A 16,625-nucleotide genomic window follows, 5' to 3' on the forward strand; every position below is an offset into this window, starting at 1 on the left:
GACCGAGTCAAGACCGAGACCGGGAGGGGGACAAGGGGTCCGAGACCGAGTCAAGACCGAGACCGGGAGGGGGACAAGGGGTTAGAGACCGAGTCAAGACCGAGACCGGGAGGGGGACAAGGGGTCAGAGACCGAGTCAAGACCGAGACCGGGAGGGGGACAAGGGGTCCGAGACCGAGTCAAGACCGAGACCGGGAGGGGGACAAGGGGTGTGAGACCGAGTCAAGACCGAGACCGGGAGGGGGACAAGGGGTCCGAGACCGAGTCAAGACCGAGACCGGGAGGGGGACAAGGGGTCCGAGACCGAGTCAAGACCGAGACCGGGAGGGGGACAAGGGGTCCGAGACTGAGTCAAGACCGAGACCGGGAGGGGGACAAGGGGTCCGAGACCGAGTCAAGACCGAGACCGGGAGGGAGACAAGGGGTCCGAGACCGAGTCAAGACCGAGACCGGGAGGGGGACAAGGGGTCCGAGACCGAGTCAAGACCGAGACCGGGAGGGGGACAAGGGGTTCGAGACCGAGTCAAGACCGAGACCGGGAGGGGGACAAGGGGTCAGAGACCGAGTCAAGACCGAGACCGGGAGGGGGACAAGGGGTCCAAGACCGAGTCAAGACCGAGACCGGGAGGGGCACAAGGGGTCAGAGACCGAGTCAAGACCGAGACCGGGAGGGGGACAAGGGGTCCGAGACCGAGTCAAGACCGAGACCGGGAGGGGGACAAGGGGTCAGAGACCGAGTCAAGACCGAGACCGGGAGGGGGACAAGGGGTCCGAGACCGAGTCAAGACCGAGACCGGGAGGGGCACAAGGGGTCAGAGACCGAGTCAAGACCGAGACCGGGAGGGGGACAAGGGGTCCGAGACCGAGTCAAGACCGAGACCGGGAGGGGGACAAGGGGTCCGAGACTGAGTCAAGACCGAGACCGGGAGGGGGACAAGTGGTCAGAGACCGAGTCAAGACCGAGACCGGGAGGGGGACAAGGGGTCCGAGACCGAGTCAAGACCATGCGAGTCCAATTCAAGACCATGATTGTAATTTTGTCAAATCACCACCATAATAAGAGTCCAAAATGTCCAGTATTTCTGTCTTCATATTTCAGAACAACATACGGATTCTTTAGACATTCAGAATAGTGAAAAAATGCATGCTGAGGGAAAATAGAGCCACTCTACAAATGATTACTAACCCAAACACAGTGGGGAACAATGGGCCTTCTATGCCTTCAGAGAAGGGCTAAGGATTTATATTATAATTATAATTATATTATTATTTTCAGTGATGTTCTGATTTAATCTCTGCAGCTTTTGTTGGAAAGGAATCGGTTAACACTGAAGAGATACAAATATTTTTTTCTGGTCTCTGGGGAGATAAATCTAGCTGGCAAAGTCAGCCATTGGCTAGGTCATCAGAAGCTAGATAGAAGGCATCTGCCATTCAACTGTATTAGGGCAACATTTTGGAGTGACAGCAGAATCAACCAATCACATTTTGACTTAATGGGTGGGAACGTTTTTACAAAAACTTCTGCCTTCTTGAAGGCCAACATGTCACTGCCCAATAGCGAGCAATAGTTTTCCCACGGTCTAGCTAGCTAGCTTTTGTTGTCGGCTAGTTTGCAGCGGTTGCAGCAGGTGTTATCAAAGAGGATGTTGTTGCTAATTTGTTAGCTATATCAGGTTGGATGGGGAGCGTCACTGCACAGCTATTTTCAGATCTCTCCAGAGATGTTCGATCGGGTTCAAGTCCGGGCTCTGGCTGGGCCACTCAAGGACTTCAAAAAGAAGTTTAAGTTTCAAATGATCATCATCTGATGAGTGGAACTGTGTTTTTTATTGCAGCATGTTTGCTGTTGTTAGCCATCTCTTTTAAAATAACTTCTGTGTGTGAAACATTGTTGCATTTAAAGTGGAACTGACAGCATTTTAGCAACATTCGGAAAGTATTCAGACCCCTTACCTTTTTCCACATTTTGTTGGATGGGGAGTGTCACTGCACAGCTATTTTCAGATCTCTCCAGAGATGTACGATTGGGTTCAAGTCCGGGCTCTGGCTGGGCCACTCAAGGACATTCAGAGACCGAAGCCACTCCTGCGTTGTCTTGGCTGTGTGCTCAGGGTCGTTGTCCTGTTGGAAGGTGAACCTTCACCCCAGTCTGAAGTCCTGAGCGCTCTGGAGCAGATTTTCATCAAGGATCTCTCTGTGGGCCTCCCGAGTGGCGCAGCGGTCTAAGGCATTGCATCGCAGTGCTAGAGGCATCACTACAGATCCGTGTTCGATCCCGGGCTGTATCGCAGCCAGCCGCGACTGGGAGACCCATACAATTGGCCCAGCGTCGTCCGGGTTAGGGGAGGGTTTGGCCGGCCGGGATCTCTCTGTACTTTGCTCCGTTCATCTTTCCCTCGATCCTGACTAGTCTCCCAGTCCCTGCCACTGAAAAACATCGCCACAGCATGCATGATGCTGCCACCACCATGCTTCACCATAGGAATGGTGCCAGGTTTCCTCCAGACGTGACGCTTGGCATTCAGGCCAAAGAGTTCATTATTGGTTTCATCAGACCAGAGAATCTTGTTTCTCATGGTCTGAAAGTCCTTTAGGTGCCTTTTGGCAAACTCCAAGCGGGCTGTCATTTGCCTTTTACTGAGGAGTGGCTTCCGTCTGGCCACTCTACCATAAAGGCCTGATTGGTGGAGTACTGCAGAGATGGTTGTCCTTATGGAAAGTTCTCCCATCTCCACAGAGGAACTCTGGAGCTCTGTCAGAGTGACTATCGGGTTCTTGGTCACTTCCCTGACCAAGGCCCTTTCCCCCTGATTGCTCAGTTTGGCCGGGTGGCCAGCTCTAGGAAGAGTCTTGGTGGTTCCAAACTTCTTCCACTAAGAATGATGGAGGCCACTGTGTTCTTGGGGACCTTCAATGCTGCAGAAATGTTTTGGTACCCTTCACCAGATCTGTGCCTCGACACAATCCTGTTTCGGAGCTCTACGGACAATTACTTCGACCTTATGGCTTGGTTTTTGCTCTGACATGCACTGTCAACTGTGGGACCTTATATAGACAGGTGTGTGCCTTTCCAAATCATGGCAAAACAATTGAATTTTCCACAGGTGGACTCCAATCAAGTTGTAGAACCATCTCAAGGATGATCAATGGAAACAGGATGCACCTGAGCTCAATTTCGAGTTTCATAGCAAAGGGTCTGAATACGTACTGTTTATTTTATTTTTAATACATTGGCACACCATTTTTTTTAAACTGCTTTTGGTTTGTCATTATGGGGGTATTGTGTGTAGATTGATGAGGGAAAAAAATATTTAATCCATTTTAGAATAAGGCTGTAACGTAACACAGTGTGTAAAAAGTCAAGGGGTCTGAATACTTTCCGAAGGCTCTGTAATTGATAAGTCGTATTCCTCCACTACATTACTATCACATGCATCAGTAGGGATTAACCAATGAGTATTACGCAACGCCCACTGAAAAAGGAAGTGGGTTTACGGTTTATACCTGCGTAGAGCCTCCACTACACCACTGGCCCTTTGGGTTTACGGTTTATACCTGCGTAGAGCCTCCACTACACCACTGGCCCTTTGGGTTTACGGTTTATACCTGCGTAGAGCCTCCACTACACCACTGGCCCTTTGGGTTTACGGTTTATACCTGCGTAGAGCCTCCACTACACCACTGGCCCTTTGGGTTTACGGTTTATACCTGCGTAGAGCCTCCACTACACCACTGGCCCTTTGGGTTTACGGTTTATACCTGCGTAGAGCCTCCACTACACCACTGGCCCTTTGGGTTTACGGTTTATACCTGCGTATAGCCTCCACTACACCACCGGCCCTTTGGGTTTACGGTTTATACCTGCGTAGAGCCTCCACTACACCACCGGCCCTTTGGGTTTACGGTTTATACCTGCGTGGAGCCTCCACTACACCACTGGCCCTTTGGGTTTACGGTTTATACCTGCGTAGAGCCTCCACTACACCACCGGCCCTTTGGGTTTACGGTTTATACCTGCGTAGAGCCTCCACTACAACACTGGCCCTTTGGGTTTACGGTTTATACCTGCGTAGAGCCTCCACTACACCACTGGCCCTTTGGGTTTACGGTTTATACCTGCGTAGAGCCTCCACTACACCACTGGCCCTTTGGGTTTACGGTTTATACCTGCGTAGAGCCTCCACTACACCACTGGCCCTTTGGGTTTACGGTTTATACCTGCGTAGAGCCTCCACTACACCACTGGCCCTTTGGGTTTACGGTTTATACCTGCGTAGAGCCTCCACTGCACCACCGGCCCTTTGGGTTTACGGTTTATACCTGCGTAGAGCCTCCACTACACCACCGGCCCTTTGGGTTTACGGTTTATACCTGCGTAGAGCCTCCACTACACCACTGGCCCTTTGGGTTTACGGTTTATACCTGCGTAGAGCCTCCACTACACCACTGGCCCTTTGGGTTTACGGTTTATACCTGCGTAGAGCCTCCACTACACCACTGGCCCTTTGGGTTTACGGTTTATACCTGCGTAGAGCCTCCACTACACCACCGGCCCTTTGGGTTTACGGTTTATACCTGCGTAGAGCCTCCACTACACCACCGGCCCTTTGGGTTTACGGTTTATACCTGCGTAGAGCCTAGACTACACCACCGGCCCTTTGGGTTTATGGTTTATACCTGCGTAGAGCCTCCACTACACCACTGGCCCTTTGGGTTTACGGTTTATACCTGCGTATAGCCTCCACTACACCACTGGCCCTTTGGGTTTACGGTTTATACCTGCGTAGAGCCTCCACTACACCACTGGCCCTTTGGGTTTACGGTTTATACCTGCGTAGAGCCTCCACTACACCACCGGCCCTTTGGGTTTACGGTTTATACCTGCGTAGAGCCTCCACTACACCACCGGCCCTTTGGGTTTACGGTTTATACCTGCGTAGAGCCTCCACTACACCACTGGCCCTTTGGGTTTACGGTTTATACCTGCGTAGAGCCTCCACTACACCACCGGCCCTTTGGGTTTACGGTTTATACCTGCGTAGAGCCTCCACTACACCACTGGCCCTTTGGGTTTACGGTTTATACCTGCGTAGAGCCTCCACTACACCACTGGCCCTTTGGGTTTACGGTTTATACCTGCGTAGAGCCTCCACTACACCACTGGCCCTTTGGGTTTACGGTTTATACCTGCGTAGAGCCTCCACTACACCACTGGCCCTTTGGGTTTACGGTTTATACCTGCGTAGAGCCTCCACTACACCACTGGCCCTTTGGGTTTACGGTTTATACCTGCGTATAGCCTCCACTACACCACCGGCCCTTTGGGTTTACGGTTTATACCTGCGTAGAGCCTCCACTACACCACCGGCCCTTTGGGTTTACGGTTTATACCTGCGTATAGCCTCCACTACACCACCGGCCCTTTGGGTTTACGGTTTATACCTGCGTAGAGCCTCCACTACACCACCGGCCCTTTGGGTTTACGGTTCATACCTGCGTAGAGCCTCCACTACACCACTGGCCCTTTGGGTTTACGGTTTATACCTGCGTATAGCCTCCACTACACCACCGGCCCTTTGGGTTTACGGTTTATACCTGCGTAGAGCCTCCACTACACCACCGGCCCTTTGGGTTTACGGTTTATACCTGCGTATAGCCTCCACTACACCACCGGCCCTTTGGGTTTACGGTTTATACCTGCGTAGAGCCTCCACTACACCACCGGCCCTTTGGGTTTACGGTTTATACCTGCGTAGAGCCTCCACTACACCACCGGCCCTTTGGGTTTACGGTTTATACCTGCGTAGAGCCTCCACTACACCACCGGCCCTTTGGGTTTACGGTTTATACCTGCGTAGAGCCTCCACTACACCACCGGCCCTTTGGGTTTACGGTTTATACCTGCGTATAGCCTCCACTACACCACCGGCCCTTTGGGTTTACGGTTTATACCTGCGTAGAGCCTCCACTACACCACCGGCCCTTTGGGTTTACGGTTTATACCTGCGTAGAGCCTCCACTACACCACTGGCCCTTTGGGTTTACGGTTTATACCTGCGTATAGCCTCCACTACACCACCGGCCCTTTGGGTTTACGGTTTATACCTGCGTGGAGCCTCCACTACACCACTGGCCCTTTGGGTTTACGGTTTATACCTGCGTGGAGCCTCCACTACACCACTGGCCCTTTGGGTTTACGGTTTATACCTGCGTGGAGCCTCCACTACACCACCGGCCCTTTGGGTTTACGGTTTATACCTGCGTAGAGCCTCCACTACACCACCGGCCCTTTTGGTTTACGGTTTATACCTGCGTAGAGCCTCCACTACACCACTGGCCCTTTGGGTTTACGGTTTATACCTGCGTAGAGCCTCCACTACACCACCGGCCCTTTGGGTTTACGGTTTATACCTGCGTAGAGCCTCCACTACACCACCGGCCCTTTGGGTTTACGGTTTATACCTGCGTAGAGCCTCCACTACACCACCGGCCCTTTGGGTTTACGGTTTATACCTGCGTAGAGCCTCCACTACACCACCGGCCCTTTGGGTTTACGGTTTATACCTGCGTATAGCCTCCACTACACCACCGGCCCTTTGGGTTTACGGTTTATACCTGCGTAGAGCCTCCACTACACCACTGGCCCTTTGGGTTTACGGTTTATACCTGCGTAGAGCCTCCACTACACCACCGGCCCTTTGGGTTTACGGTTTATACCTGCGTAGAGCCTCCACTACACCACCGGCCCTTTGGGTTTACGGTTTATACCTGCGTAGAGCCTCCACTACACCACCGGCCCTTTGGGTTTACGGTTTATACCTGCGTAGAGCCTCCACTACACCACCGGCCCTTTGGGTTTACGGTTTATACCTGCGTAGAGCCTCCACTACACCACCGGCCCTTTGGGTTTACGGTTTATACCTGCGTAGAGCCTCCACTACACCACTGGCCCTTTGGGTTTACGGTTTATACCTGCGTAGAGCCTCCACTACACCACCGGCCCTTTGGGTTTACGGTTTATACCTGCGTAGAGCCTCCACTACACCACTGGCCCTTTGGGTTTACGGTTTATACCTGCGTAGAGCCTCCACTACACCACTGGCCCTTTGGGTTTACGGTTTATACCTGCGTAGAGCCTCCACTACACCACTGGCCCTTTGGGTTTACGGTTTATACCTGCGTAGAGCCTCCACTACACCACTGGCCCTTTGGGTTTACAAAAAGTGAACTCTCCTACATGAGTTCTCTGGTATTACGGTTGCTGTCCTTTCAGAATCACGAACCTGTCACACTCTGAAGTCCTATAGGTTCACCACTGTCACCACTGAAGGCCTATAGGTTCACCACTGAAGGCCTATAGGTTCACCACTGTCACCACTGAAGGCCTATAGGTTCACCACTGAAGGCCTATAGGTTCACCACTGTCACCACTGAAGGCCTATAGGTTCACCACTGTCACCACTGAAGGCCTATAGGTTCACCACTGAAGGCCTATAGGTTCACCACTGTCACCACTGAAGGCCTATAGGTTCACCACTGAAGGCCTTTAGGTTCACCACTGTCACCACTGAAGGCCTATAGGTTCACCACTGATCAAACAAGTCTATAATAGATAAGGTTGTTAATATATTAATGTATCAATGAAGCAGTGTATATATTTGGCCTGGATAAGTGGTTTTATGCACTGACTAAATGGAAGCTGATAATGATGAGTTTTCTACTCTGCTGATCTCGGCTGGTCTCGGGAGTCGTCACCGTCCGAGACAGAGTCAATTCAGAGTATAAATGTATCCGACACCGGTCCTCTGTAGCTCAGCTGGTAGAGCACGGCGCTTGTAACGCCAGGGTAGTGGGTTCGATCCCCGGGACCACCCATGAGTAAAAATGAATGCGCACATGACTGTAAGTCACTTTGGATAAAAGCGTCTGCTAAATGGCATATTATTATTATTATTATTATTATTATTAAGACCGAGACACTCAATATTTGGTCTCGAGACCCGACTCGCGTGCTACAACACTGCCTAATAGTACTGTAGAGCTCTTTAGGATCGTCCTGCCCCCCTGGGGGTCCACCGCACTGCAGCGCTCCAAACCAACACACCCCACTCAGCTTTAGGATGTTAGTGAAACGTTCATTATTGGTTTTGAGTGTGTTAGGCCAAGGCCAGAGTGACAACCAACAGTACAGCAGACCCCCAGGGCCAGGACTGAGCAGCCCAGCAGACCCCCAGGGCCAGGACTGAGCAGTACAGCAGACCCCCCAGGGCCAGGACTGAGCAGCCTAGCAGACCTCCAGGGCCAGGACTGAGCAGTACAGCAGACCCCCAGGGCCAGGACTGAGCAGTACAGCAGACCCCCAGGGCCAGGACTGAGTAGCCCAGCAGACCCCCAGGGCCAGGACTGAGCAGCCCAGCAGACCCCCAGGGCCAGGACTGAGCAGTACAGCAGACCCCCCAGGGCCAGGACTGAGCAGCCCAGCAGACCCCCAGGGCTAGGACTGAGCAGTACAGCAGACCCCCAGGGCCAGTACTGAGCAGCCCAGCAGACCCCCAGGGCCAGGACTGAGCAGTACAGCAGACCCCCAGGGCCAGGACTGAGCAGCCCAGCAGACCCCCAGGGCCAGGACTGAGCAGCCCAGCAGACCCCCCAGGGCCAGGACTGAGCAGCCCAGCAGACCCCCAGGGCCAGGACTGAGCAGCCCAGCAGACCCCCCCCCCCCCCAGGGCCAGGACTGAGCAGTACAGCAGACCCCCAGGGCCAGGACTGAGCAGCACAGCAGACCCCCAGGGCCAGGACTGAGCAGCCCAGCAGACCCCCAGGGCCAGGACTGAGCAGCCCAGCAGACCCCGCAGGGCCGGGACTGAGCAGTACAGCAGACCCCCCCCCCCCCCCCCAGGGCCAGGACTGAGCAGTACAGCAGACCCCCAGGGCCAGGACTGAGCAGCCCAGCAGACCCCCAGGGCCAGGACTGAGCAGCCCATTAGACCCCCAGGGCCAGGACTGAGCAGCCCAGCAGACCCCCAGGGCCAGGACTGAGCAGCCCAGCAGACCCCCAGGGCCAGGAGCAGTACAGCAGACCCCCAGGGCCAGGACTGAGCAGCCCAGCAGACCTCCAGGGCCAGGAGCAGTACAGCAGACCCCCAGGGCCAGGACTGAGCAGTACAGCAGACCCCCAGGGCCAGGACTGAGCAGCCCAGCAGACCCCCAGGGCCAGGACTGAGCAGCCCAGCAGACCCCCAGGGCCGGGACTGAGCAGCCCAGCAGACCCCCAGGGCCAGGACTGAGCAGCCCAGCAGACCACCAGGGCCGGGACTGAGCAGTACAGCAGACCCCCAGGGCCAGGACTGACCAGCCCAGCAGACCCCCAGGGCCAGGACTGAGCAGCCCAGCAGCTAGGGATTTCCTAAATAGGTATCTCCCTTGATGTGGGCGTGTTTTCAATACAGACTCCTTTAGTCGTCCAGTATCTGATATAAGGCATCCAGACCTTATGAAAGTTGCCCAGTAGACCCTTCATCGTGTAATAAATCAAATCTGGTGATACATAACTTGACATTTCTCCCATCCATTGTGACATTGTGGGAGGATAACCAACCTTCCAATTAATGGCAATGCATTTCCTAGCCGCTATAAATGCTTGATTACACCGTTTCTTCTGATAACAGTCTCCAGTATCAACATTTCCAAGCAAACAAAAAGCAGGGAGAAGGGAGGATCTGTAGACATGCTGAGATAAAAGTACATACTCTTTGCCAGAATTCCACCAGCCTTCACAAGACCATAAAATATGCAATTACTGTATATCCCCTTTTGTGTTTTACACCTCCAGCAGAGGAATTACATTTCTGAGTGCATGTAATTCAGTTTCACTGGCACATAGTACGTTCTATGGATGGTCTTAAACTATGTCTGAGATTATATGAACATGACTGGGCATTCAAACATATCTGTATCCATTCATGATCATCAATAGCTTCTACCAGGTCTTCCTCACATTTTTGTTTGACATATTTTGTGTCATCGGGAAAAGCCTCTATCAACCCCTGATACAGTTTGTAAATTAACATTGGAGGTTTTGTCAGACTGCCTTAAAATAGTTTCAATCTTTGAAGCTTCTGGCTTGTCCAGTGTTTGCTGCACAGATAGAATAAAGTGTTGTATCTGCAGATATTACTACTCAGCTCCATCACAGCCTGGTCTTCCCTGGCTGCCTGACCCTGCTGTCACCATCTGATCCCCCTAAAATGAGGCATGACAAATAAATACCTTGGTGTACATTTATTTATATATTTATTTAATCTTTATTTAACTAGGCAAGTCAGTTAAGAACATATTCTTATTTACAATGACGGCCTACACCGGCCAAACCCGGACGACGCTGGGCCAATTGTGCGCCGCCCCTATGGGACTCCCAATCACGGCCGGTTGTGATACAGCCTGGAATCGAACCAGGGGGTCTGTAGTGACGCCTCAAGCACTGAAACGCAATGCCTTAGACCACTGGCGCCACTTGGTCTGTAGTGACGCCTCAAGCACTGAGACACAGTGCCTTAGACCGCTGCAAAATTCACCTGAGCTCCGCAGACTGGTCTTCCCTGGCTGTCTGACCCTGCTGGGACACCATCTGATCCTGCTAAGACATGATGAGCACAGCGTTGTGTACTGACACTGCACCACGACAGTGAAGCCCATAGAGCTGTTTATTACCGTGTCCGTGTGAAAGGTAGGGAATTAGCTTGGGGAAACTGACAGATCAATAACGTTACATTGCTATACTGACTAATAAAAAAACTCAACATTGCACTGAAAAAAAAAAAACTTCAGAATATCGGTCTTCCATCGTTTCAGCCGCTGGTTTCATCATTTGATTCAGGTCTAGTGTGATTGAGGCAAAAAAGAATAGCTAATGTTAGCATTATTGTTAGCATAGCATAGCATTATGGTTAGCATAGCATTATGGTTAGCATAGCATAGTATTATGGTTAGCAGTGTGGTTAAGGTTGGGGTAATTTGTTACGGTACATCAACTGGTAAAAGCTAGCCAAGTTCATCTACTTCTGAAACGGGACAAAACAAAGGCTACATTAACAGTACATGTCATTTACACTAGCTAATAGCTCAACAGCACTAGTTTGTATTTGTTCTGTTAAGTTAAACAGCAGTTACCTTGCCCAGTTACATCAGTCAACTAAAGAGTAGCCAGTTTCTGCTCTGCTTGCTTTTACAACACAGAAAAAAAGAGTGCAACACAACTGACAGCAGCTCCCTTTATTTCAACTCTCCCGTGCTGGTCCAGCCGGCCTTCCAGAAGCTTCGCCTTTCACACAGCCTGTCCGCCCACTCTGTGGTGTCCGCAAAGTCCTGTCCTTGTTGACTGATTGATCCATTCATCCTTCCATCCCTCCTCAGCCTTCCTCTCCTCTGAAGACCCAGTGAGGGTGGAGCTCAGTCAGAGAGCTGTTGAGGGACTGGTTAGGAAGAACACTTCTACAGCCAGAGAGGTCAGAGGTCACACATGGTTTAGATGGTAAATATTTATGTCCCCTTAGCGGTTCATCACATAAGCAAAAGGGAACATGTTCCATCATCTATGTTAATTTACATTAGTGCAAATTGTCACACATTTGTTCTTTGTTAGTATGAAGGTAATTTGTGTATACTGAACAAAAATATAAACACAACATGCAACAATTTCAAAGATTTTACTGAGTTGAAGTTCATTAGGCCCTAATCTATGGATTTCATGTAACAACTCCTTCATGTATGAATTGTCTGATGTTTAACCAGATATCTTTTATCAGAATATCTTGTCACATTGATCACAACTATGAGATTTTTCTCCTGTGTGTGTTCTCTGGTGTGATTTTAAACTTCCTGACGAAACAAAACTCTTTCCACAGTCAGAACCGTGGTAAAGTTTCTCTCCTGGGACCAACACTTTACATGTTGCGTTTATATTTTTGTTCAGTGCAGAACGTACTTTCCCCAATCATTCACCCCATCTTTTAACATTGCTTATGCAGATTTGGTGGCCGGACTGCGTCCAGACTGTCAAACTCCGAACCCATCCTGGCAGATCTAAACCTAATTCGAGCACATTGTGACTTTTGTGCATCCAGACCTAATGCAGCTTGATCGGATGACAGAAGTCACATTTAGGTGTCGGGTGTAACTGAGGCCATAGATGCTCCATATCCATTACTTTGAGGGTTTTATATAATATGACTAAATGTGTTTCTTTCTGTGTTGGAGGGGGCAGTCAAGAAATGGAACAGCAAGGCCACAGACCATGACATATGCAGAGCTGTGGGAGACCACCTCAAGCATGCCCCTGGTAGAGCCGGGGGTGGTGTTTACCACGGCCACAGAACATGACATATGCAGAGCTGTGGGAGACCACCTCAAGCATGCCCCTGGTAGAGCCGGGGGTAGTGTTTACCAAGGCCACCACGCCTTCAGCAGGCTTGAAAAGTGGGATTGATCTGTTTGATCCATTTGTTTGTTTCAGTTTTCAGTAGTTTAATCCTTTGATGTTGTTGATTTCAACATTTTAAATAAAAAAAGTAAAAAATGCACTGGATTGGTTGAAGTCGGTAATTGGGTTAATTTGTTTTGCAATGTGTTAAAATACAATCAAGCTTTATTTATACAGCACATTTCAAACATGGATGCAACACCGTGGATTCACAGGAAAAAACTAATAAACACTATGAAAATAAACACTGAAATATTTACTACACAACAAACAGAGGATAAAAAACTAAAGAATATCAATAAAAGCTGAAAGACTAAAGAGCATCTAAGGAAATAACATTGGCTAAAATAGTAAGAATATGATGTAATATCCAGCCCAAAAGATAAGCTGGTTTTACTACACTGTTTGTAAACAATATAATTATATCAAAAAATGGTCAGTTGGTTGCATAAATAATTATGATTACAAAGTGTTACATAAAATGCAAATATGATGAAATATCAAAACCGAATGTACACCCCTTTGTTAATATATATTGGCAATAATTCACTTAATGGTGAGGCATGGAATAATTAAAAATGTATATTTTGTCAGGCTGGATGTTTGAAATATGAGTAGGTGATTTGAGTCATGCTTCTTCAGTAGTGGAATAAAGACAAGTAGCACTTAAAGAAATACTGGAGTGATGTAAGATTGTTAATAAAACTGATTATAGACCAATTTATGATACTGGGTCTATGTGTATAGACTGCAAGTACGTTGAATTTAAGATGTTTTCAACTTTCACTTTCAACCAAAACCGAACATAGATTGGACTTAGGGCATAGTCTTCTTTTCAACGTCTTTTCAATGACATTTTGCTAGGGGGGAAATCCCAATGTCCAAATCAATAAGCAATATGCAAAAACAGTTTGTGATATATTGAAAACATAAACCTAAAATGTATTATCGACACAAACATGTTCCACAATAGTAATCATAATACTTGAATTTATTTAAACTTATAAACTGCACAAGCACCAATAAATCACTGATATCGATTATGGGGGAGATCAGGTTGTACCTGCTGTTGAAACTAACACAACTAAAAAAACACATGGAAATGGGAGATAACTTTTACCTCACTGGTTAGAGGACAACCTGCAGAAGACAGTCAGCTACATTTTGGAGTGATGCAGTTACATTTAGGGGTCCCCAAAAAGAAGAGAAACGCAACACTTATTTGTCATCACTCATATCGATATCACGTTGAAATCAATTGCAGGAGAGGGGGGAGATGAGGTTGCACGTCCTGTTAAAACTAACAGCTCACACGGAATCTGGAAATAATGTGTACATCACTAGTTATAGGACAATTTGTAGAAAACAGCTAACTACATTTTGAAGTGTTGCATTTTGATTCAAGTGGGTCGCCAACGCGGTAAGTGTAACACAACACTTTATTTCTCAATCACTTTTTGTTAATCACATAAATAGTACATTTCAATCCATAGCACGCTGAAATCAATTGAACAAACGTTTAGGGGTTTTCATTGTGACATTATTCATTAAAAATACTCCTACTACAATGTTAAAAACATTCTACATTGTGACATTATTTAATTGAAATCATGTAACATCTCGTCACATTGATCACAGCTATGAGATTTCTCTCCTGTGTGTTTTCTCTGGTGCAAAGTCAGCTTTCTATATTCAGTAAAACTCTCCCCACATGGAACAACTCCTTCATGTATGAATTGTCTGATGTTTAACCAGACATCTTTTATCAGAGTATCTCTTGTCACATTGATCACAGCTATAAGGTTTCTCTCCTATGTGTATTCTCTGGTGTGATTTTAAAAGTCCTGACGAAACAAAGCTCTTCCCACAGTCGGAGCAGTGGTAAGGTTTCTCTCCTGTGTGTATTCTCTGGTGTATAGTCAGGCTGCTTAAGTGACTTTCCCACATTGATCACAGCTATAAGATTTCTCTCCTGTGTGTGTTCTCCGGTGTGATTTTAAATGTCCTGACGAAACAAAGCTCTTCCCACAGTCGGAGCAGTGGTAAGGTTTCTCTCCTGTGTGTATTCTCTGGTGTATAGTCAGGCTGCTTAAGTGACTAAAACTCTTCCCACATTGATCACAGCTATAAGATTTCTCTCCTGTGTGTGTTCTCTGGTGTGATTTTAAATGTCCTGACAAAACAAAACTCTTCCCACAGTCAGGGCAGCTATAAGGTTTCTCTCGTCTATGGATTCTCCGATGTATTTTAAGAGTTGCTAAAGAGGTCCATCTCTTCCCACAATCAGAGCAGCAGTAAGGTTTCTCTCCAGTGTGTATTCTCAGGTGTTTAGTTAGATGTCTAGACGTAGTAAAACTCCTCTCACATTGATAACAGTTATAAAGTTTCACTCCAGTGTGAATTCTCCTCTGGTGTGCTTTTAGTGAACCTGATCTTGAGTAACTCTTCCCACAGTCAGAGCAGCGGTGAGATTTCTTCCCTGTGGGTCTCTGCTGGTGTTTCTTGAGGTGTTCAGATCTGGAGAGACTCTTCTCTGCCTCCTCAGCTTCATGATGTTGTTGAGGCTCCCCAGAGGATCCACCATAGTCACGTCTCTCTCCTGTGTGAACAACAAAGTCAGACAGATGGTTAAAGGCTCACAACAGCAGAAATCCTATGTTTATATGAAACCTGGTTCCATCTGAGTGGCTCCAGATAAATAAAGCTGTAAAGGAGGAAAGCTGACTAAAATAGACAACCCAAAAAAAGGCATTTTGATTAGTTTTTTTATGTTAAAAAAAAGTTCAAATGCCTCTCCTGTGAAGTAGTGAGGTGTCACATACACCCAGCTTTCTGTATTATCTTAGCGACTGTTCAAGCAATAATCAAAACAACACTTGAAAGCCCAAAAAGTTTATTGTTTAGAAGTAATAACATGGTAAATCTAGGATGTTGAATGGTCCCAGATGGTGAACAGCAGTTTATTTAGAAGTAATAACCTGGTAAATCTAGGATGTTGAATGGTCCTAGATGGTGAACAGCAGTTTATTTAGAAGTAATAACCTGGTAAATCTAAGATGTTGAATGGTCCCAGATGATGAACAGCAGTTTATTTAGAAGTAATAACCTGGTAAATCTAGGATGTTGAATGGTCCCAGATGGTGAACAGCAGTTTATTTAGAAGTAATAACCTGGTAAATCTAGGATGTTGAATGGTCCTAGATGGTGAACAGCAGTTTATTTAGAAGTAATAACCTGGTAAATCTAGGATATTGAATGGTCCCAGATGATGAACAGCAGTTTATTTAGAAGTAATAACCTGGTAAATCTAGGATGTTGAATGGTCCCAGATGATGAACAGCAGTTTATTTAGAAGTAATAACCTGGTAAATCTAGGATGTTGAATGGTCCCAGATGATGAACAGCAGTTTATTTAGAAGTAATAACCTGGTAAATCTAGGATGTTGAATGGTCCCAGATGATGAACAGCAGTTTATTTAGAAGTAATAACCTGGTAAATCTAGGATGTTGAATGGTCCCAGATGGTGAACAGCAGTTTATTTAGAAGTAATAACCTGGTAAATCTAGGATGTTGAATGGTCCCAGATGATGAACAGCAGTTTATTTAGAAGTAATAACCTGGTAAATCTAGGATGTTGAATGGTCCCAGATGGTGAACAGCAGTTTATTTAGAAGTAATAACCTGGTAAATCTAGGATGTTGAATGGTCCCAGATGATGAACAGCAGTTGTTTTCTCCCACGGTGGCCGTTGTACTTGTTTATGACGTGACTCTGAGTCATCAGGTTGCCATGGGCTGCATGGGGTGTTTTGGTTTCACTCTGGGTTGAGTAGACAAACAGAGAGGGGACAAAGTCTCTCCTATTTCAGTGGCTGATAATACAGGGGTCGATCCAGGATTGGTTCATCCATTTTAGTTTTAAACTAATGCTATACTGTATATGAGTCTTTGTATTAATAAAGAGGACAATGTGTGACGTTGGGATCACGTTTCTAAATGATTGGAAACTCAGCATTTCATGCCGTTCCACACGTGAACTTACAGGGACACAACACTATATACACTGAGTGTACAAACCATTAGGACCACCTGCTCTTTCCACGACATAGACTGACCAGGTGAATCCAGGTGAAAGATATGTTCC

This window comes from Coregonus lavaretus (assembly GCF_964263955.1).
Source record: "Coregonus lavaretus genome assembly, contig: HAP1_SCAFFOLD_119, whole genome shotgun sequence".
Taxonomy (NCBI): domain Eukaryota; kingdom Metazoa; phylum Chordata; class Actinopteri; order Salmoniformes; family Salmonidae; genus Coregonus; species Coregonus lavaretus.